Source organism: Bombina bombina, chromosome 1 (genome assembly GCF_027579735.1).
Source record: "Bombina bombina isolate aBomBom1 chromosome 1, aBomBom1.pri, whole genome shotgun sequence".
In the NCBI taxonomy this organism is placed as follows: domain Eukaryota; kingdom Metazoa; phylum Chordata; class Amphibia; order Anura; family Bombinatoridae; genus Bombina; species Bombina bombina.
The window spans coordinates 263,278,813-263,304,245 of NC_069499.1; the positions used below are offsets into that span (position 1 = coordinate 263,278,813).

Genomic DNA, 25,433 nt, shown 5'->3' on the forward strand with positions numbered 1-25,433 from the left:
TCATGTTGGAATACTGCCCTGCGGCCCAGTCTCGAAGGGAGAGGATCATGCTCTGCTTCAGTATATCACAGTACATGTTGGCATTCATGGTTCCCTCAATGAACTGTATCTCCCCAGTGCCGGCAGCACTCATGCAGGCCCAGACCATGACACTCCCACCACCATGATTCACTGTAGGCAAGACACACTTGTCTGCGTACTCCTCACCTGGTTGCCGCCACACACGATTGACACCATCTGAACCAAATACGTTTATCTTGGTCTCATCGGACCACAGAACATGGTTCCAGTAATCCATGTTCTTAGTCTGCTTGTCTTCAGCAAACTGTTTGCAGGCTTTCTTGTGCATCTTCTTTAGAAGAGGTTTCCTTCTGGGACAACTAATTTGATGCAGTGTGCAGCGTATGGTCTGAGCACTGACAGGCTGATCCCCCACCCCTTCAACCTCTGCAGCAATGCTGGCAGCACTCATACATCTATTTCCCAAAGACAACCTCTGTATATGACACTGAGCACATGCACTCAACTTCTTTGGTCGACCATGACGCGGCCTGTTCCGAGTGGAACCTGTCCTGTGAAACCACTGTATGGTCTTGCCCACCGTGCTGCAGCTCAGTTTCAGGGTCTTGGCAATCTTCTTATAGCCTAGGCCATCTTTATGTAGAGCAACAATTCTTTTTTTCAGGTCCTCAGAGAGTTTTTTGCCATGAGGTGCCATGTTAAACTTCCAGTGACCAGTATGAGAGAGTGGGAGAGCGATAACACCAAATTTAACACACCTGCTCCCCATTCACACCTGAGACCTTGTAACACTAACGAGTCACATGACACCGGGGAGGGAAAATGGCTAATTGGGCCCAATGTGGACATTTCCACTTAGGGGTGTACTCACTTTTGTTGCCAACTGTTTAGACATTAATGGCCGTGTGTTGAGTTATTTTGAGGGGACAGCAAATTTACACTGTTATACAGGCTGTACACTAACTACTTTACATTGTAGCAAAGTGTCATGTCTTCAGTGTTGTCACATGAAAAGATATAAGACAATATTTACAAAAATGTGAGGGGTGTACTCACTTTTGTGAGATACTGTGTATATATATATATATATATATATATATATATATATATATATATATCCTCCATGTGTATCTGCACTCACAATGTCATATAGTCGCCAACCAGGGTGCCAGATCAATTAGTAATCATAGTAATCTTCAACATAGGACTGCACTCGCTGGGTTTATATAAAAGTTAAACCATCATATGTGATATATAGACATATATGGCAGTACAGCAGTGCATCACATACAGTCACATAGGTTATACATGTGTTTGTCAATAAATCAGAATAGCAGAAACACATGTATAACCTATGTGACTGTATGTGATGCACTGCTGTACTGCCATATATGTCTATATATCACATATGATGGTTTAACTTACATCAATATGAAATGTTTTGGCATTTATATGTCTCTTATCTAATGAATCCACTTATGTATGTACTTGAACACATGGATGTCTAGCTTTACTTGTACATTTACTAATGTACATATCTTATGACTTATGCATTTATTGTACCACTTATACAACTTTGAAGCTTTTATGAATTGTTTTATGAATTGTTTGATTAGTAGTATGGTCACACTGAGGGGGTTAGGGGTTATCACCATGACAACCCCAGTTTTGGCGCAATTCACAGTTGATTTGGTGGTGGGTGGGGCTTAATGTGTTTATAAGACACAGTGTTTAGTTGCATGTTTTGTACTGGTCTGAGGAAGGGGTCTGCGTGCTCCGAAACGTTACCTAATTAAAAACATAATTTATGCTTACCTGATAAATTCCTTTCTTCTGTTGTGTGATCAGTCCACGGGTCATCATTACTTCTGGGATATAACTCCTCCCCAACAGGAAATGCAAGAGGATTCACCCAGCAGAGCTGCATATAGCTCCTCCCCTCTACGTCAGTCCCAGTCATTCGACCAAGAAACAACGAGAAAGGAGTAACCAAGGGTGAAGTGGTGACTGGAGTATAATTTAAAAGATATTTACCTGCCTTAAAACAGGGCGGGCCGTGGACTGATCACACAACAGAAGAAAGGAATTTATCAGGTAAGCATAAATTATGTTTTCTTCTGTTATGTGTGATCAGTCCACGGGTCATCATTACTTCTGGGATACCAATACCAAAGCAAAAGTACACGGATGACGGGAGGGATAGGCAGGCTCATTATACAGAAGGAACCACTGCCTGAAGAACCTTTCTCCCAAAAATAGCCTTCGAAGAAGCAAAAGTGTCAAATTTGTAAAATTTGGAAAAAGTATGAAGCGAAGACCAAGTTGCAGCCTTGCAAATCTGTTCAACAGAGGCCTCATTCTTAAAGGCCCAAGTGGAAGCCACAGCTCTAGTGGAGTGAGCTGTAATTCTTTCAGGAGGCTGCTGTCCAGCAGTCTCATAGGCTAAACGTATTATGCTACGAAGCCAAAAAGAGAGAGAGGTAGCAGAAGCTTTTTGACCTCTCCTCTGTCCAGAGTAAACGACAAACAAGGAAGAAGTTTGGCGAAAATCTTTAGTTGCCTGCAAGTAGAACTTGAGGGCACGAACTACATCCAGATTGTGTAAAAGACGTTCCTTCTTTGAAGAAGGATTTGGACACAAGGATGGGACAACAATCTCTTGATTGATGTTCCTGTTAGTGACTACCTTAGGTAAGAACCCAGGTTTAGTACGCAGAACTACCTTGTCTGAGTGAAAAATCAGATAAGGGGAATCACAATGTAAGGCTGATAACTCAGAGACTCTTCGAGCCGAGGAAATAGCCATTAAAAACAGAACTTTCCAAGATAACATTTTTATATCAATGGAATGAAGGGGTTCAAACGGAACACCCTGTAAAACGTTAAGAACTAAGTTTAAACTCCATGGTGGAGCAACAGCTTTAAACACAGGCTTGATCCTAGCTAAAGCCTGACAAAAGGACTGGACGTCTGGATTTTCTGACAGACGTCTGTGTAACAAGATGGACAGAGCTGAAATCTGTCCCTTTAATGAACTAGCTGATAAACCCTTTTCTAAACCTTCTTGTAGAAAAGACAATATCCTAGCGATCCTAACCTTACTCCAGGAGTAACCTTTGGATTCGCACCAGTATAGGTATTTCCGCCATATTTTATGGTAAATCCTTCTGGTAACAGGCTTCCTAGCCTGAATCAGGGTATCAATAACCGACTCAGAAAAACCACGTTTTGATAAAATCAAGCGTTCAATTTCCAAGCAGTCAGCTTCAGAGAAGTTAGATTTTGATGTTTGAATGGACCCTGTATCAGAAGGTCCTGTCTCAGAGGTAGAGACCAAGGCGGACAGGATGACATGTCCACTAGATCTGCATACCAAGTCCTGCGTGGCCAAGCAGGTGCTATTAGAATTACTGATGCTCTCTCCTGTTTGATTTTGGCAATCAATCGAGGAAGCAGCGGGAAGGGTGGAAACACATAAGCCATCCTGAAGTTCCAAGGTGCTGTCAAAGCATCTATCAGAACTGCTCCCGGATCCCTGGATCTGGACCCGTAGCGAGGAAGTTTGGCGTTCTGGCGAGACGCCATGAGATCTATCTCTGGTTTGCCCCAACGTCGAAGTATTTGGGCAAAGACCTCCGGATGAAGTTCCCACTCCCCCGGATGAAGAGTCTGGCGACTCAAGAAATCCGCCTCCCAGTTCTCCACTCCCGGGATGTGGATTGCTGACAGGTGGCAAGAGTGAGACTCTGCCCAGCGAATTATCTTTGATACTTCCATCATTGCTAGGGAGCTTCTTGTCCCTCCCTGATGGTTGATGTAAGCTACAGTCGTGATGTTGTCCGACTGAAACCTGATGAACCCCCGAGTTATTAACTGGGGCCAAGCCAGAAGGGCATTGAGAACTGCTCTCAATTCCAGAATGTTTATTGGAAGGAGACTCTCCTCCTGATTCCATAGTCCCTGAGCCTTCAGAGAATTCCAGACAGCGCCCCAACCTAGTAGGCTGGCGTCTGTTGTTACAATTGTCCAGTCTGGCCTGCTGAATGGCATTCCCCTGGACAGGTGTGGCCGATGAAGCCACCATAGAAGAGAATTTCTGGTCTCTTGATTCAGATTCAGAGTAGGGGACAAATCTGAGTAATCCCCATTCCACTGACTTAGCATGCATAGTTGCAGCGGTCTGAGGTGTAGGCGTGCAAAAGGTACTATGTCCATTGCCGCTACCATTAAGCCGATCACCTCCATGCATTGAGCTACTGACGGGTGTTGAATGGAATGAAGGACGCGGCATGCATTTTGAAGTTTTGTTAACCTGTCTTCTGTCAGGTAAATCTTCATTTCTACAGAATCTATAAGAGTCCCCAAGAATGGAAGTCTTGTGAGAGGAAAGAGAGAACTCTTCTTTTCGTTCACTTTCCATCCATGCGACCTTAGAAATGCCAGAACTAACTCTGTATGAGACTTGGCAGTTTGAAAGCTTGAAGCTTGTATTAGAATGTCGTCTAGGTACGGAGCTACCGAAATCCCTCGCGGTCTTAGTACCGCTAGAAGGGCACCCAGAACCTTTGTGAAGATTCTTGGAGCCGTAGCCAATCCGAATGGAAGAGCTACAAACTGGTAGTGCCTGTCTAAGAAGGCAAACCTTAGATACCGGTGATGATCTTTGTGGATCGGTATGTGAAGGTAAGCATCCTTTAAATCCACTGTGGTCATGTACTGACCCTCTTGGATCATGGGTAAAATTGTCCGAATAGTTTCCATCTTGAACGATGGAACTCTTAGGAATTTGTTTAGAGTCTTTAAATCTAAGATTGGCCTGAAAGTTCCCTCTTTTTTGGGAACCACAAACAGGTTTGAGTAGAACCCTTGTCCTTGTTCCGACCACGGAACCGGATGGATCACTCCCATTGTTAACAGATCTTGTACGCAGCGTAGAAACGCTTCTTTCTTTATCTGGTTTGTTGACAACCTTGACAGATGAAATCTCCCTCTTGGGGGAGATAATTTGAAGTCTAGAAGGTATCCCTGAGATATGATCTCTAGTGCCCAGGGATCCTGAACATCTCTTGCCCAGGCCTGGGCGAAGAGAGAGAGTCTGCCCCCTACTAGATCCGGTCCCGGATCGGGGGCTCTCGGTTCATGCTGTCTTTGGGGCAGCAGCAGGTTTCCTGGCCTGCTTGCTTTTGTTCCAGGACTGGTTAGGCTTCCAGCCTTGCCTGTAACGAGCAACAGCTCCTTCCTGTTTTGGTGCAGTGGAGGTTGATGCTGCTCCTGTTTTGAAATTCCGAAAGGGACGAAAATTAGACTGTCTAGCCTTAGCTTTGGCCTTGTCTTGAGGTAGGGCGTGGCCCTTACCTCCCGTAATGTCAGCGATAATTTCTTTCAAACCGGGCCCGAATAAGGACTGCCCCTTGAAAGGTATATTAAGTAATTTGGACTTAGAAGTAACATCAGCTGACCAGGATTTTAGCCACAGTGCCCTGCGTGCCTGTATGGCGAATCCTGAGTTCTTAGCCGTAAGTTTGGTTAAATGTACTACGGCCTCCGAAATGAAAGAATTAGCTAGTTTAAGGACTCTAAGCCTGTCCGTAATGTCGTCTAGCGTAGAGGAACTAAGGTTCTCTTCAAGCGACTCAATCCAAAATGCTGCCGCAGCCGTAATCGGCGCGATACATGCAAGGGGTTGTAATATAAAACCTTGTTGAACAAACATTTTCTTAAGGTAACCCTCTAATTTTTTATCCATTGGATCTGAGAAAGCACAGCTATCCTCCACCGGGATAGTGGTACGCTTAGCTAAAGTAGAAACTGCTCCCTCCACCTTGGGGACCGTTTGCCATAAGTCCCGAGTGGTGACGTCTATTGGAAACATCTTTCTAAATATTGGAGGGGGTGAGAACGGCACACCGGGTCTATCCCACTCCTTAGTAACAATTTCAGTTAGTCTCTTAGGTATAGGAAAAACGTCAGTACTCGCCGGTACCGCAAAGTATTTATCCAACCTACACAGTTTCTCTGGTATTGCAACAGTGTTACAATCGTTGAGAGCTGCTAAGACCTCCCCTAGTAGTACACGGAGGTTCTCCAATTTAAATTTAAAATTTGAAATATCTGAGTCCAATCTGTTTGGATCAGAACCGTCACCCACAGAATGAAGCTCTCCGTCCTCATGCTCTGCGAGCTGTGACGCAGTATCAGACATGGCCCTAGCATTGTCAGCGCACTCTGTTCTCACCCCAGAGTGATCACGCTTGCCTCTTAGTTCAGGTAATTTAGACAAAACTTCAGTCATAACAGTAGCCATATCTTGTAATGTTATCTGTAATGGCCGCCCAGATGTACTAGGCGCCAAAATATCACGCACCTCCCGGGCGGGAGATGCAGGTACTGTCGCGTGAGGCGAGTTAGTCGGCATAACTCTCCCCTCGCTGTTTGGTGAAATTTGTTCACATTGTACAGATTGACTTTTATTTAAAGTAGCATCAATACAGTTAGTACATAAATTTCTATTGGGCTCCACCTTGGCATTGGAACAAATGACACAGATATCTTCCTCTGAGTCAGACATGTTTAACACACTAGCAAAAAACTTACAACTTGGTTATAATCTTTTTTAGCAAAAAACGTACTGTGCCTCAAAGAGGTACTAACGATTAAATGACAGTTGAAATAATGAACTGAAAAACAGTTATTGCATCAAATTTTGAAACAACACAACTTTTAGCAAAGGTTTGTTCCCATTAGTAAAAAACAACACTAATTAAATTTGTACATAAGAAAAACAAAACAACGTTTTTTATACACAGTCACTATAAGAATTCTCACAGCTCTGCTGAGAGAATTTACCTCCCTTCAAAGAAGTTTGAAGACCCCTGAGATCTGTCAGAGATGAACCGGATCATGCAGGACATATAAAAGTAGCTGACTGGAATTTTTTGATGCGTAGCAAAGAGCGCCAAAAACGGCCCCTCCCTCTCCCACACAGCAGTGAAGAGAAACGAAACTGTCACAATTAAAGCAAAAAACTGCCAAGTGGAAAATAATGCCCAAACATTTATTCACACAGTACCTCAGCAATGTAAACGATTCTACATTCCAGCAAAAACGTTTAACATGAGAATAGTTATTAAAAGGATTAGTGACCTTAACACAGTAGTTCCGGTGAAATACCATCCCCAGAATACTGAAGTGTATACATACATGTCATTTTAACGGTATGGCAGGCTTTTCTCATCAATTCCATTCAGAAAATAAAAACTGCCACATACCTCAATGCAGATTCATCTGCCCGCTGTCCCCTGATCTGAAGCCTTTACCTCCCTCAGATGGTCGAGAACAGCAATATGATCTTAACGACTCCGGTTAAAATCATAGTAAAAAATCTCTGTCAGATTCTTCCTCAAACTCTGCCAGAGAAGTAATAACACGCTCCGGTGCTATTTTAAAATAACAAACTTTTGATTGAAGTCATAAAAACTAAGTATAATCACCATAGTCCTCTCACACATCCTATCTAGTCGTTGGGTGCAAGAGAATGACTGGGACTGACGTAGAGGGGAGGAGCTATATGCAGCTCTGCTGGGTGAATCCTCTTGCATTTCCTGTTGGGGAGGAGTTATATCCCAGAAGTAATGATGACCCGTGGACTGATCACACATAACAGAAGAAAAAGTTGTTTTATATAAACCCAGCGAGTGCAGTCCTATGTTGAAGATTACTATATATATATATATATATATATATATATATATATAATTCCAAAAGTAGACAATGGCAACAGCACTTTTCTTTAAAACACTTCTTCTTTATTAAAGTAACATTAGGATAAAAACACAGCAACGTTTTGAGCCTCAGACGTTGCTGTGTTTTTATCCTAATGTTACTTTAATAAAGAAGAAGTGTTTTAAAGAAAAGTGCTGTTGCCATTGTCTACTTTGGGAATTATATATGGGAGCATGGCAGGCCTCCCAGGCAAACGTGCACTGCAAAGGTAAACCTACCAGAAGCTATACCCAGTGAAGGGTTTTCCAAGAAAGTGCTGGACTTACTACTACATTTGGTTTTATATATATATATATATATATATATATATATATATATATATATATATATATATATATATATATAAGATGTCTGTGTAAGTGTGCATGTCTTTATTTACAAATACAAACAAACAAAGAATAGAACTTCATAAACAATTGAGCACCATTTGCTTGAATAATTCCCTGCTTCTGTGCAGTCACTGCTTGCTTAAACATAAAGGAAGTGAGCAGCTGAAGATGTAGCCCATAAGCTTGGGAGACCTGGGCTGTGGGCAAAACCAGTGCAATCAAAGAAGAGAAGGAACAAGAAAGATTAACTGATGTGGAGCTACACACAAACACAGAGGTAAGTTGAAGAAACTGTGGCATAACAGAAGTGAAGAAAAATAATTAAATCACCCTCTAATGGCCACAATGAGAAAATGCAGCTAGAGCTGAAAGACTGATACACTATAGAAAGCAATAAACAATAATATATACAGGTAGCCCTCAGTTTACGCCGGGGTTAGGTTCCAGAAGGAATGGTTGTAAATCGAAACCGTTGTAAATTGAAACCCAGTTTATAATGTAAGTCAATGGGAAGTGAGGGAGATAGGTTCCAGGCCCCTCTCAAAATTGTCACCTAATACATTATTTTTAAAGCTTTGAAATGAAGACTTTAAATGCTAAACAGCATTATAAATCTAATAAAATAATCACACAACACAGAATATATAATTAAACTAAGTTAAATGAACAAAAACATTTGCTAAACAGCATTATAAACCTAATAAAATAATTGCACAACACAGACTTTACTTGCATTTTTATGCAAACAGTTCTTTCTATGCATTCCAATCTGGACTGATTTATAGACAGGAAGATCTTGTTGCTTTGAAATCTGCTCGATAGCTCAGGTCTGGTTAAACTGATTAATTTCAGCTTGCGTGGCTTTGCTGCAACACAAGCGGACAGTTCCACCTACTGGCTATTTTAATAAATGCACTGCTTCTCAATGCTTTACAATACCAGTCACATGACTGGAAAAAAAGGTTGTTATTCTGAAACGGTGTAAATTGAACCGTTGTAAAACGAGGGCCACCTGTATATATAAATATATATATAAAAAATGGTAGATGGGGCACTGGGGGGGGGGTGTAGGCAATCTTAGTACGTGAATAATGAGGAGGTTTTTAAACAAGTAACGTCTAGAAGCTGTGCGCTGTTACATGATCCTGACAGAGTACTTTATAAGAGCAATATAAGCAATGAGTTAATAGACAAGCAAGTGCACCTTATGCAACAAATCAGCACATTGTTTATGCAAAGCAAAAGAATCCTAAGTAACCAATAAAAAGAAACAAACAGATGTCATGTAAAAAAACGTTTCTAAACCTCAATACTAATTATAGGTATATATTACCCACAAATCATAAATATTGATATATATATATATACACACACTCACCGTTCACTTTATTAGGTACACCTGTTTAATTGCTTGGTAACACAAATTGCTAATCAGCCAATAACATGGCAGCCACTCAATGCATTTATGCATCTAGACGTGGTGAAGATGACTTGTTGAAGTTCAAACCGAACATCATGGGCGAGATTACATACACGGCACAGGCTTCAGCGCAAGAGCTGAAACCCGCGCCGCCCGTAATTTCACCTCGCACATCAGGGTATCTAATAAACCCCGCCGGCAGTTCACAAAATGCAAATAGAGTCGCCAGTGACTTACGGCCACTTTAGAAACTGCCGGCGCCTAAGAAAAAAAAAGTAAAACCTCCCGTAAAAGTCTAACCCGCTCCCAAAATTAAACCCGACATGTAAAAAAGCCCTATACCCACATCGGAACTGATAATAAAAGTATTAACCCCTACACCGACAACCCCCACAACACAATATGCCTAATTAAACTATTAACCCCTAATCCGCCATTCACATACATCGCAATCTACCTAATAAATGTATTAACCCCTATTCTGCAATTCACCCACATCGCGATCTACCTAATAAAAGTATTAACCCCTAAATCTGCCAACCCCAACATCGCAAACTACCTATTAAAACTATTAACCCCTAATACGCCATTAATCCACAACGCAATAAACCTAATAAAACTATTAACACCTAATCCATCAAAGCCACACCACGCAATAATGCTAATAAATCTATTAACCCCTAAACCGCCAAACCCCACAACGCAAATAACAAATCACTAAGCTCCCTAACCTAACACCCCCTAAATTAATCCCATTACATAAATTAAAATAATACTAAAATAAAATTAAAATAAAAAACCTAACATTACTTTATAAATAAAAAAAACTAAGTTTAAATTAAAGGGACAGTCAACCCAAAAATTACTGTAACTTATTTAGATTAGTTAATTAACGATCTTTACAGTAAACTGTAGCCCAATTTTCATCTAAATAAACTTTGGCAGAAAATAAACTTACTAGATCTCATCTGGCCGTTTTGAAATGGCCGCCTGACCCCTCCTTCTCTGACGTCTCCCAAAAGCTCCCACTAGTACAGGATCCTTTTCTCTCGTCTCGTCCCTGCGCACTCCTGTGTCTCCCTTCATTCAGTGAGACACTCATATGGCAATTTCAGCTCTCTAGCTGTTCATACCCGGCACTCACTGCCTCTCATCCATGCTGTGCGCTGTGTGTTACAGAGAATGAGAGGCAGTGAGTGCCGGGCAGGCTGTGATGTGATGTGGGTCTGTGCCCTATAATTGTGTATGACTAATAGACAGGTTAACATCCGGCATATTAGCTGAGTGATTACTAGCACTGAACAGATATGTAGAGCATTCACTTGCCGGTGGGCTTGGAGGCCAATAAGCTTCTACCAGTGGGATAAAAAAAACAACAATGTGACCCTCTTATTTAACAGCTATACTAGTTACACTCGCACTAGCACCAAAGCATAGATTTTGCTGCCACAGCATTCAATCCTCAAGCCTCTCCTGACATCCTTTGCGTGTAATAGCGCCATTGCCTGGACAGACACGCAATCCGAATTCGTCCATCAGATGTGCGCAAGCTGCTTCTTTCACAATCGATTTAGCTAACCTCATAACACATGTGCACGTGATACACAACCGATCATATCTAGCCCAGACCAGACTAAGGTGATACTGATGTGCAACCGTGTAATCGGTACTACATAGCCGTGTATATGTACCAGCTAGACAGTGATTTGACAGAAGCTGTTAGTGTGATACTTATGTATAACTGTGAGTGTGGTACTAATAACCATGTGTATGTGCCAATCTGATAACGATTTAGCTAACATTACAACATATGTGCACTCGGCACACAACCGATCATATTCAACCTAGAAAGACTCTGTTAGAGTGACACTTATTTTTTTTTAATTCTATGTGCTTATAGGCGTGCTTCAAACTTACCAGGAAAGCGCATATCAGCTTTGAGAGGGATTGTGAATTTCAATTATAAGACCTCTTGTTTGTGTACACACATAAATCTATAATTTTTAAGTAGATGGGGTAACACTCAGGAGTCTGGAGATATATTATTACAACCATGTTGGTGGATAAAACATAGACTACCAGATAAAAATTATTCCTATAGGCTGTGCTATTTGTGAAATAATTGATTAGATATTATGGATGCCCTAGAAGTAAATAGATTGCAATAATGGTTTGTCCAAAACACTGCATTATAATACGGTTCTGTTATGCTTGGTATTACTATTCATGGATATATTGCATGTGATGACAGTGATGGTATATTAATAAACCATGCGCACATACTCTCTAGTAAAAAAGATTGAAAACCAATTATGCTCATCCTATAGATACATAGTTGCAATTGGATGGTGGCTGGGCAACATAATAACCACTACCATTGATACCATCACTGAAACAAGAGGTCTTATAATTGAAATTCACAATCCCTCTCAAAGCTGATATGCGCTTTCCTGGTAAGTTTGAAGCACGCCTATAAGCACATAGAATAAAAAAAAAATAAGTGTCACTCTAACAGAGTCTTTCTAGGTTGAATATGATCGGTTGTGTGCCGAGTGCACATATGTTGTAATGTTAGCTAAATCGTTATCAGATTGGCACATACACATGGTTATTAGTACCACACTCACAGTTATACATAAGTATCACACTAACAGCTTCTGTCAAATCACTGTCTAGCTGGTACATATACACGGCTATGTAATACCGATTACACGGTTGTACATCAGTATCACCTTAGTCTGGTCTGGGCTAGATATGATCGGTTGTGTATCACGTGCACATGTGTTATGAGGTTAGCTAAATCGATTGTGAAAGAAGCAGCTTGCGCACATCTGATGGACGAATTCGGATTGCGTGTCTGTCCAGGCAATGGCGCTACTACGCGCAAAGGATGTCAGGAGAGGCTTGAGGATTGAATGCTGTGGCAGCAAAATCTATGCTTTGGTGCTAGTGCGAGTGTAACTAGTATAGCTGTTAAATAAGAGGGTCCCATTGTTGTTTATTTTATCCCACTGGTAGAAGCTTATTGGCCTCCAAGCCCACCGGCAAGTGAATGCTCTACATATCTGTTCAGTGCTAGTAATCACTCAGCTAATATGCCGGATGTTAACCTGTCTATTAGTCATAAACAACTATAGGGCACAGACCCACATCACATCACAGCCTGCCCGGCACTCACTGCCTCTCATTCTCTGTAACACACAGCGCACAGCATGGATGAGAGGCAGTGAGTGCCGGGTATGAACAGCTAGAGAGCTGAAATTGCCATATGAGTGTCTCACTGAATGAAGGGAGACACAGGAGTGCGCAGGGACGAGACGAGAGAAAAGGATCCTGTACTAGTGGGAGCTTTTGGGAGACGTCAGAGAAGGAGGGGTCAGGCGGCCATTTCAAAACGGCCAGATGAGATCTAGTAAGTTTATTTTCTGCCAAAGTTTATTTAGATAAAAATTGGGCTACAGTTTACTGTAAAGATCATTAATTAACTAATCTAAATAAGTTACAGTAATTTTGGAGTTGACTGTCCCTTTAAACTAAAATTACAGAAAATAAAAAAAGTCTAACATTACATAAAATAATAAACAAAATAATAAAAAAAAAACATTATACAGATTTGAACAGCCAATAGGATTTCAGTAGCTCTCATCCTATTGGCTGATTTGAATTTGAAGAATCAAATCAGCCAATAGGAATGCAAGAGACGCGTTGTTACTCGGTACCTTGCATTCAATAGTCAGTGTACGGCGGCGATAGTACGAAGAGCATCCTCCACGCTCAATGGCTCTACAGTCGCCGGTCCTGGTCATCTCCGATCTGCGCCGGCTTGGTCCTGGATGGAGAAAGAAGAGGTCCCCACTTGGAAGAAGACTTCACCGCCTGGAACAGGACCTTCTCCGCCGGACTTCAGGAACCATGAGTACCTATCTGGGGGTTAAAGGTTTGGTGTTTTTTTTAGATTAGGGATTTTGGGCAAATGAAAAAGAGCTGAATGCCCTTTTAAGGGCAATGTGCATACAAATGCCCCTTTAGAGGCAATGGGTAGTTTAGGATTTTTTTATTGTTTTTTTTTTTTTTATTTTGGTGGGTGGGGGGTTTTACTGTTGGAGGGGGGACTTTTTTTTAAGGAAAAGAGCTGTTTAACTTAGGGCAATGCCCTACAAAAGGCCCTTTTAAGGGCTATTGGTAGTTTAGTATTAGATTAGGTGGTGTTTTTATTAGATTTTGTTTATTATTTTATGTAATGTTAGACTTTTTTTATTTTATGTAATTTTAGCTTAATTTAAACTTAGTTTTTTTTATTTTTAAAGTAATGTTAGGTTTTTTATTTTTATTGTAATTTAGTATTATTTTAATTTATGTAATGGTGTTAATTTAGGGGGTGTTAGGTTAGGGGGCTTAGTGATGCTATTTGCGTTGTGGGGTTTGGCGCTTTAGGTGTTAATAGATTTATTAGCATTATTGCGTTGTGTGGGTAAGGCGGATTATGGGTTAATAGTTTTATTAGGTTTATTGTGTTGTGGTTTAATGTCGGATTAGGGGTTAATAGTTTTAATAGGTAGTTTGCGATGTTGGGGTTGGCGGATTTAGGGGTTAATAGTCTAATATGTGTATGAATGGTGGATTAGGGGTTAATAGTCTAATTAGGCATATTGCCTTGTGGGGGGTTTTCGGTTTAGGGGTTAATATTTTTATTATTAGTTCCGATGTGGGTTAATGGCGGTTTAGGGGTTAATACTTTTATTATTAGTTCCAATGTGGGTTAATATACTTTATTAGTTATTGCGGTTGACAGGTAGATAGAAATTGCGCATGCGTTAGGTGTTAGTTAATATTTTCAGGCAGTTACGGTGCTCACATACTCAGCGCAAGTCTTGCTGCACCTGCCTATGTGTGGCGAGGTGAAAATGAAGTAAAATTTCTCAATTTTCGCCGCATAAGTCCTTGAACTGAATATGTGATAACAATTTGCAAAGTGGTTCTATGTTAGCTTATGAGAGTAAAAATAGCGGCCGACGGATGAAATATACGTGCCACATTTATATGCGGTGCTGTATATGTGATACCAAAATCATGTAAAAACCGACGGCGCCGGCTTTTGCGGGCAACGCTGCATATGTAATCTTGCTCCAAAATGGGGAAGAATGGGGATTTAAGTGACTTTGAACGTGGCACGTGGCATGGTTGTTGGTGCCAGAGGGGCTGGTTTGAGTATTTCAAAAACTGCTGATCTACTGGGATTTTCACACACAACCATCTCTAAGGTTTACAGAAAATGGTCAAAAAAAAAGAGAAAAATATCCAGTGAGCGGCAGTTGTGTGGACGGAAATGCCTTGTTGATGTCAGAGGAGAATGGGCAGACTGGTTTCAGATGATAGAAAGGCAACAGTAACGCAAATAACCACTTGTTACAACCAAGGTATGCAGAATACCATCTCTGAACACACAACATGTCGAACTATGAAGAAAATGGGCTACAGCAGCAAAAGACCACACCGGGTGCCACTCCTGTCAGCTAAGAACAGGAAACTGAGGCTACAATTCGCACAGGCTCACCAAAATTGGACAGTAGAAGATTGGAAAAAAGTTGTCTGATGAGTCTCGATTTCAGCTGCGACATTCAGATGGTATGGTCAGAATTTGGCATAAACAACATGAAAACATGGATCTATCCTGCATTCTATCACTGGTTCAGGCTAGTGGTGGTGGTGTAATGGTGTGGGGGATATTTTCTTGGCACACTTTGAGCCTCGTTTAAATGCCATGTCAGTATTGTTGCTGACCATGTCCATCCTTTTATGACCACAGTGTACCCATCTTCTGATGGCTACTTCCAGCAGGATAATGCACCATGTTGCAAAGCTCAAATCATCTCAAACTGGTTTCTTGAACATGACACTAAGTTCACTGTACTCCAATGGCCTCCACGGTCACCAGATCTTAATCCAATAGAGCATCTTTGGGATGTGGTGGAACGGTAGATTTGCATTATGTATGTGCAGCTGACAAATCTGCAGCAACTGGGTGATGCTATTATGTTAATATGGAACAAAATCTCTGAGGAATGTTTCCAACACCTTGTTGAAACTATGCCACGAAGAATTAAGGCAGTTCTGAAGGCAAAAGGGGGTCCAACCCAGTACTAGCAAGGTGTACCAAATAAAGTGGCTGGTGAGTGTATGCGTGTGTGTGTGTATATATATATATATGTGTGTGTGTGAATTGGCCTCAATATTTTATGTTATCTCACTGTTTAATATCAGGAGCTGCATCTCCTAATCTTGTACATCTCTTTCATTAATCCAAATAAAGCTGATTTAATAAAATAAAATTTAACATTTGTAATATTAGCTAATTTTAGCTTAATATTGGCTACAATTTTAGCAGGGTGGCCAGTAAAATTAGCCAGGTGATACACCCGTTATAAAAGTCCTGGAAAGAACACTGGGTATATACACATACACAGTTACAGTACCAATACAATACTTGTGCTGCAGTTTTCATATGTTTTCAAGCCACTTGGGAAATGCAAAGAAGAAAATAAGGCCTAGATTTAGAGTTTGGCGGTAGCCGTGAAAACCAGCGTTAGAGGCTCCTAACGCTGGTTTTAGGCTACCGCCGGTATTTGGAGTCAGTCAGGAAAGGGTCTAACGCTCACTTTTCAGCCGTGACTTTTCCATACCGCAGATCCCCTTACGTCAATTGCGTATCCTATCTTTTCAATGGGATCTTTCTAACTCCGGTATTTAGAGTCGTGTCTGAAGTGAGCGTTAGACATCTAACGACAAAACTCCAGCCGCAGAAAAAAGTCAGTAGTTAAGAGCTTTCTGGGCTAATGCCGGTTTATAAAGCTCTTAACTACTGTGCTCTAAAGTACACTAACACCTATAAACTACCTATGTACCCCTAAACCGAGGTCCCCCCACATCGCCGCCACTCGATTAAAATTTTTTAACCCCTAATCTGCCGACCGCCACCTACATTATACTTATGTACCCCTAATCTGCTGCCCCTAACACCGCCGACCCCTATATTATATTTATTAACCCCTAACCTGCCCCCCACAACGTCGCCGCCAGCTACCTACAATAATTAACCCCTAATCTGCCGACCGCAAAGAGCCGCCACCTACGTTATCCTTATGTACCCCTAATCTGCTGCCCCTAACACCGCCGACCCCTATATTATATTTATTAACCCCTAATCTGCCCCCTCAACCTGCCTACACTTATTAACCCCTAATCTGCCGAGCGGACCGCACCACTACTATAATAAAGTTATTAACCCCTAATCCGCCTCACTCCCGACTCAATAACCCTATAATAAATAGTATTAACCCCTAATCTGCCCTCCCTAACATCGCCGACACCTAACTTCAAGTATTAACCCCTAATCTGCCGACTGGAGCTCACCGCTATTCTAATAAATGTATTAACCCCTAAAGCTAAATCTAATCCTAACACTAACACCCCCCTAAGTTAAATATAATTTAAATCTAACGAAATAAATTAACTCTTATTAAATAAATTATTCCTATTTAAAGCTAAATACTTACCTGTAAAATAAATCCTAATATAGCTACAATATAAATTATAATTATACTATAGCTATTTTAGGATTTATATTTATTTTACAGGTAACTTTGTATTTATTTTAACCAGGTACAATAGCTATTAAATAGTTAAGAACTATTTAATAGCTAAAATAGTTAAAATAATTACAAAATTACCTGTAAAATAAATCCTAAACTAAGTTACAATTAAACCTAACACTACACTATCAATAAATTAATTAAATAAAATACCTACAATTATCTACAATTAAACCTAACACTACACTATCAATAAATAAATTAAATACAATACCTACAAATAAATACATTTAAATAAACTAACTAAAGTACAAAAAATAAAAAAGAACTAAGTTACAAAAAAATAAAAAAATATTTACAAACATTAGAAAAATATTACAACAATTTTAAACTAATTACACATACTCTAAATAACAAAGCTCTTTTACCTTACCAGCCCTGAACAGGGCCCTTTGCGGGGCATGCCCCAAAGAATTCAGCTCTTTTGCCTGTAAAAAAACACATACAATACCCCCCCCCCAACATTACAACCCACCACCCACATACCCCTAATCTAACCCAAACCCCCCTTAAATAAACCTAACACTAAGCCCCTGAAGATCTCCCTACCTTGTCTTCACCTCACCGGGTATCACACCGATCGGTCCTGGCTCCAAAATCTTCATCCAACCCAAGCGGGGGCTAGACATCCATCATCCAGCGGCTGAAGAGGTCCAGAAGAGGCTCCAAAATCTTCATCCTATCCGGGAAGAAGAGGCGATCCAGACCGGCAACCATCTTGATCCAAGCGGCATCTTTTATCTTCATCCGATGAGGACCGGCTCCATCGTGAAGACCTCCAGCGCGGATCAATCTTCTTCCGACGACGTCCAACTAAAGAATGACGGTTACTTTAAGGGACGTCATCCAAGATGGCGTCCCTCGAATTCCGATTGGCTGATAGGATTCTATCAGCCAATCGGAATTAAGGTAGGAAAATTCTGATTGGCTGATGGAATCAGCCAATCAGAATCAAGTTCAATCCGATTGGCTGATCCGATCAGCCAATCAGATTGAGCTTGCATTCTATTGGCTGATCGTAATTTTCCTACCTTAATTCCGATTGGCTGATAGAATCCTATCAGCCAATCGGAATTCGAGGGACGCCATCTTGGATGACGTCCCTTAAAGGAACCGTCATTCTTCAGTTGGACGTCGTCGGAAGAAGATTGATCCGCGCTGGAGGTCTTCACGATGGAGCCGGTCCTCATCGGATGAAGATAGAAGATGCCACTTGGATCAAGATGGTTGCCGGTCTGGATCGCCTCTTCTTCCCGGATAGGATGAAGATTTTGGAGCCTCTTCTGGACCTCTTCAGCCGCCGGATGATGGATGTCTAGCCCCCGCTTGGGTTGGATGAAGATTTTGGAGCCAGGACCGATCGGTGTGATACCCGGTGAGGTGAAGACAAGGTAGGGAGATCTTCAGGGGCTTAGTGTTAGGTTTATTTAATGGGGGTTTGGGTTAGATTAGGGGTATGTGCGTGGTGGGTTGTAATGTTGGGGGGGGGGGGGTATTGTATGTGTTTTTTTACAGGCAAAAGAGATGAATTCTTTGGGGCATGCCCCGCAAAGGGCCCTGTTCAGGGCTGGTAAGGTAAAAGAGCTTTGAACTTTTGTAATTTAGAATAGGATAGGGCATTTTTTTTATTTTGGAGGTCTTTGTTATTTTATTAGGGGGCTTAGAGTAGGTGTAATTAGTTTAAAATTGTTGTAATTTTTTTCTAATGTTTGTAAATATTTTTTTATTTTTGTAACTTAGTTCTTTTTTATTTTTTGTACTTTAGTTAGTTTATTTAATTGTATTTATTTGTAGGAATTGTATTTAATTTATTTATTGATAGTGTAGTGTTAGGTTTAATTGTAGATAATTGTAGGTATTTTATTTAATTAATTTATTGATAGTGTAGTGTTAGGTTTAATTGTAACTTAGGTTAGGATTTATTTTACAGGTAATTTTGTAATTATTTTAACTATTTTAGCTATTAAATAGTTCTTAACTATTTAATAGCTATTGCACCTGGTTAAAATAAATACAAAGTTACCTGTAAAATAAATATAAATCCTAAAATAGCTATACTATAATTATAATTTATATTGTAGCTATATTAGGGTTTATTTTACAGGTATTTAGCCATAAATAGGAATAATTTATTTATTAAGAGTTAATTTATTTCGTTAGATAAAAATTATATTTAATTTAGGGGGGTGTTAGGGTTAAAGTTAGACTTAGCTTTAGGGGTTAATAAATTTATTAGAGTAGCGGTGAGCTCCTGTCGGCAGATTAGGGGTTAATACTTGAAGTTAGGTGTCGGCAATGTTAGGGAGGGCAGATTAGGGGTTAATACTATTTATTATAGGGTTATTGAGGCGGGAGTGAGGCGGATTAGGGGTTAATACATTTATTATAGTAGCGCTCAGTTCCGGTCGGTAGATTAGGGGTTAATAAGTGTAGTTAGGTGGAGGCGACGTTGGGGGCGGCAGATTAGGGGTTAATAAATATAATATAGGGGTCGGCGATGTTAGGGCAGCAGATTAGGGGTACATAGGGATAATGTAGGTGGCGGGGTGTACAGAGCGGCAGATTAGGGGTTAAAAATAATATGCAGGGGTCAGCGATAGCGGGGGCGGCAGATTAGGAGTTAATAAGTGTAAGGCTAGGGGTGTTTAGACTCGGGGTACATGTAAGAGTGTTAGGTGCAGACGTAGGAAGTGTTTCCCCATAGGAAACAATGGGGCTGCGTTAGGAGCTGAACGCGGCTTTTTTGCAGGTGTTAGGTTTTTTTTCAGCTCAAACAGCCCCATTGTTTTCTATGGGGGAATCGTGCACAAGCACGTTTTTGAAGCTGGCCGCGTCCGTAAGCAACTCTGGTATCGAGAGTTGCAGTGTCGGTAAATATGCCTGTACGCTCCCTTTTTGGAGCCTAACGCAGCCATTCTGTGAACTCTCAATACCAGAGGTATTTAAAAGGTGCGGCCAGAAAAAAGCCAGCGTTAGCTACGCGGGTCGTTACCGACAAAACTCTAAATCTAGCCGTAAGTGAATAAGTAGAAAGGTGCCAATTAAGGAAAAAACTGAGAATTTTATGAATATACCTGAGGTGACCAACTGCCTTGGTCCTGATAGCGATAGGATGATATAATATATTTATACAAAACAATAAATGCTCAGCACTTGGCCTCCAACATAAAGTTGTATATTTTTTTTATTGGGGATACTGTTCAACTTCCTCATCATTATCCCTGAAGCAGGTCTCTAACATCCATCAGCTCTATGATGTCATCATGGAGGAGTGGAAGAGGACTCCAGTGGCAACCTGTGAAGCTCTGGTGAACTCCATACCCAAGAGGGTTAAGGCAGTGCTGGAAAATAATGGTGGACACACAAAATATTGACACTTTGGGCCCAATTTGGACATTTCCACTTAGGGGTGTACTCACTTTTGTTGCCAACGGTTTAGACATTAATGGCTGTGTGTTGAGTTATTTTCAGGGGACAGCAAATTTACACTGTTATACAGGCTGTACACTCACTACTTTACATTGTAGCAAAGTGTCAGTTTCTTCAGTGTGAAAAAAAATGTGAGGGGTGTACTCACTTTTGTGAGATAAAGTATATATATATGCATCTAAGTGAAGAAGCAGAAAAATGTTATAACACAGAAATAGAAAGTATACATTAAGCAAAATATGATTTAGATATCTCGTCTGTAACAGATATCGTTCCATAAACAGTTAATTTGTTTCACTTCAGTATCCTGACACAAAAATACCTTAAAAAATACTGCAGCTCCTAAATCTCTACATTACTAACAAGTGACACTGTGGATGCCTGCAGTGTGAGGTAATATAAACATGACAGGCTATGAGGTGCTGCTTTACTACAAAGCCCTGTGATTTAGAGCTTTGTGTTAACTTTTTCTGGCATAATATACAGCTTATATATATATATATAAAAATCAAGAGCTGGATATTATACCATTATATATATATATATTTATATTAAGAGCTGTATATTATGCCAGCTCTAAATCACAGGGCTTTGTAAACAAAGCTCTAAATCACAGGGCTTTGTAATGCAGCAGCACCTCATAGCCTGTCATGTTTATATTACCTCACACTGCAGGCATCCACAGTGTCATTTGTTAGTAATGTAATATACAAACATAATAATATTTTTGAGAATATATATATATATATATATATATATATATATATATATATATATATATATATATATATATATATATATATATATATATATATATATATATATAAGTCCGGACAGGGCTCAAAACAAGGTACCACTTTATTGCAAAAAAGTGAATGACACAGCAATTAAAAGCAGTTTGGAGGCTAGATAAGGTCATCAAGAGGGCTGTAGATGGGCTGCGCTGACGCGTTTCAGCTCCTGTGGAGCCTTACTCATAGACTAAATAATGCCCCTCACATGGTGCAGGTTAATATAAGCAATCCGGTATGGTGATTGGTCAACATGAGAGGGCCTTAGTATCCAATGACTAAACTGTTGTGGGAACCCACCTACTTAATGAAAAGGGTGATTGCTAGAGAATACCATAATACCTCCCAATGCTATTGACTAATTCCTTTTAATGTGACTATACTTGTCTATCATAAATAAAAAGGGAAAGGGTATTTGAATATGGTAGCAGTAATTCCCCTTAATGTAAAGGAAGAGGGATCAAATGCCCAATATAGTTTATGCTGTGTAAACCATTTATAAATATCGTTGTGTGTGTATAGGATATTTTTCACTAAATCACTAATACACTATTATACAAAACAATTTCCAATAACTCAAGTATAAAGTAACAGCAGCAAAATTGAGCTATTAGATAGTGCTAAATATTATAAAGACCACAAGACTGAAGATAGGGAAAAAGATAAAGATAAAGATAAGGGTTGGAAAACACACACACACAAATATATATATATATATATATATATATTTATTTATATACATACATATATATATATATATATATATATATATATATATATATACATACATATATATATATATATATATATATATATATACATACACATATGTATGTGATGAAGCCAGACTGACAGCCCGGATCAATACACTTAATTAAACATATATTCTCATGTACAGCTCATAAAAATATGAGCTGTTGGATTTAATTGAGCCTGTGTGGTTAACAACACATGTTAAAGTATATATATATATTTTACCAATGTTTAATTAGGTCTGTCTCTATAGTTAAACCCAAGGGTCGTCTTGTCCCTAGGGTGAATATCCAGAAGACCTCTTTTTAAAGAAGGTCTCTGGCTCTGTCACCTCCTCTCAGGTTTTTTTTTCGAATTTGATCAATAACCATCCATGAGAAATCACTCACATCCTTACCATGCTCCTCAATAAAATGTTTAGCAGCCCCTGTAGCAAGATGGCCGCGCTCAATATCATTGATGCAGGCTTGTATTGTCTCTCTGACTTCACAAGAGGTACATCCCACATATTGTTTCTCACATTTAAGACATGTGATCAGATAAATAACAAATGAGGACCTACAATTGGTGCATTGGATGTGTGAGTATACTTTCTGGGTGGTTATTGATTGAAAAATCTTTCCCACTGTGATATGGCCGCAGGCCTTACAGGTGCTATTCCCGCATCTGTAATGTCCTTTTTGGGACAGCTAGCTGGTCTTATGCACAGGTCTTTTCAACATTGAAAGGGATACCTGGTTCCATATTGAGGCACTGCGTCTGGGAACACAAAAACAACCTTCTCTAATCTCATCCTTCAAATTGTTGTCTGCCAATTGGTCCACAATATTTTGCACGCTGAATAGTATTGAGAGCTATAAGTGGTCACAAAAGTGGGCTTATCCCTGGATACATTTTGTCTTGTGCCCTCTTCAAGCAAGATAGCTCTATCTTTCTGCGCAGCATCTTTGAAATCTCGGAGTACAGTGTTCTTATTATACCCTCGCTCAAGAAGTTTATTAGTGAGAATTTTACTCTTACGCGAGAAGCTGTCATATTCAGAACAGTTCCGCCTCAGTCTTAGGAACTGTCCCTTGGCTATCCCGTCGCTCGTATATTTGGGATGGCAGCTTCTTGCGTGCAAAAAGGTGTTTGATGCTTTTGGTTTGATATAAAGCAATGTACTGACCCTGTTCTCATCTGGGAGCCCTGTCAGAGTTACATCAAGGTAGGGAGTACTTGTCTTGTCGAAGGACGAGGTGAAACTTAATCCAACTCCATTGCTGTTAAGATAGCAAATGAAGGCTTCACTATCTTCCAGAGTGCCAAACCAGACAAAAAGAAGATTGTCTATATAACGCTTATAGCTAGTGATAGACGAAAGAAAAGGATACTAATCGGCATATAGGTGCGTGAGCTCCCACCAGCCCATGAAAATATTTGCATAGGCCGGGGCAAATTTAGCCCCCATGGCTGTCCCACTTTGTTGTAAATAAAAACTCCCTCCAAATTAAAAATAGTTATGGGTTAGTAAATAATCTAACACTTTCAAGATATACTTTGTCAGATCAGCAGAGTAGTTACCAAATGTTTCCAACATTGACTTAGTTGCTTCCAACCCTTTATCATGTGGGATAGCTGAATACAGCCCCACTATGTCTACTGTAAGCCAACCCATATTGGTGTTCCAACTATGGTCGTTTATCAACCTAAGGAGATGTTTTGTATCCCTGAGGAACGAGGGTAGCTTGTAGACTAAGGATTGAAGTAACGATTCCAACTAATTGGATAGATTCTCAAATAGAGATCCAATACTGGAAACAATAAGGTGCCTTTTCACCTCTTCCAAGGATCTGTGGACCTTAGGAAGATGGTGGAATATAGGAATCACTGGGTGTTTGACATAAAGTTAATCAAATGTTTCATCATCAAATATGCCTAAATATTTACCGTCATCAAGTAAGTCCAAAAGTAGGGCTCCAAAGCGGTGTGTAGGATCTCCAGACAATCTCATGTAAACTTCGCTGTCAAGTAGTTGTCTTTCTGCTTCCAGCACGTAGTAAGAGTTATCCAACACCACGATGGAGCCCCCCTTATCGGACTGCATGATGACAATATCCTCTCTTTGCTGAAGCTGCTTAAGAGCTAGCTTTTGATTTTGAGTTAAGTTATCTTTGACTTTGTTTTGATCTTTTTCCAGCTTTATAAGATCTTCCTCCATCCTTTTATGGGAGGACTCCAAGGCTTGACCCCTGAATTGTGTGGGGTAAAAGACTGACTTAGGCTTAAATCTCTTATGTGAACAAAAAAAGGGGTTCACCAACCGAACACTCTGATTCCAATGCATATAATCCTAGAAAATCTCTAGCTTCAGTTAGATTAAAATAATCATGTTGTGGGCTAGTATCTGGAATCAGGAATTCCTTATCTGCAGTTGGATTAAGTTTGTAAAACTTTTTGAGGGTAAGGCCACAAATAAACCTATTGATGTCTATGAGGGTATCAAAGATATTAAATTTAGAAGTGGGAACAAAATTTAAACCTAAACTCAGAACTTCAAGCTCCACTGGTCAAAGTAACCTTGGATAGGTTTATGATATTTGATCTTTGTACCTGTTTGCCTGTCTGCCCCGCCTCAAGGGATATTGATCCCTCTGTGTGCCTGACACACAGATACACATACACACACACATACATATACATATACAATGTTCTCCACAGAAAATGTTGCCAGCCAGGTGTCATTATGAAATAGCTGGGTGAGGGCTGTGTAATATTTTCTAATATTATATCGTTTTTTGGCTATCAAAAGTACATATTTATTGCATAATTTAACATAAATGTATTAATGATAATTTTGCAATACAAATTTAACTTTTGTCCCCACATATTCACGGGATACATTAAACATGAAGGGGATTGCTTTCCAGTCTGACACTTCAAACATTTAGCATATTTTTCTAAAATGGAATTTGCCTCAATGTTTTGATATCGATTCTGCACCACAGCCCCCTTAAAGGAGGCAGCAATGTGCCAAACACGGCCCAAGCCCTTTTTTTTGGCCTCAACATTTTATGTTATCTCACTGTTTAATATCAGGAGCTGCGTCTCCTAATCTTGTGCATGTCTTTCGTTAATCCAAATAAAGCTGATTTAATAAAATAAAATTTTACATTTGTAATATTAGCTCATTTTAGTGTAAATATTGAGTACAATTTTAGCGGGGGTGGTTAGTAAAATTAGCCGGGTGATAGAGCCACTAAAAAGGTCCTGGGGAGAA

The 25,433-nt window shown here is 40.0% G+C and overlaps 1 protein-coding gene across 1 annotated transcript in view; it reads right to left on the minus strand.

Annotated features, from left to right (window-relative positions):
- AQR (aquarius intron-binding spliceosomal factor) overlaps window positions 1-25,433 on the minus strand; it is a 264,323-nt gene that overhangs the window by 42,676 nt on the left and 196,214 nt on the right. The gene's annotated exons all lie outside the window — the stretch shown is intronic.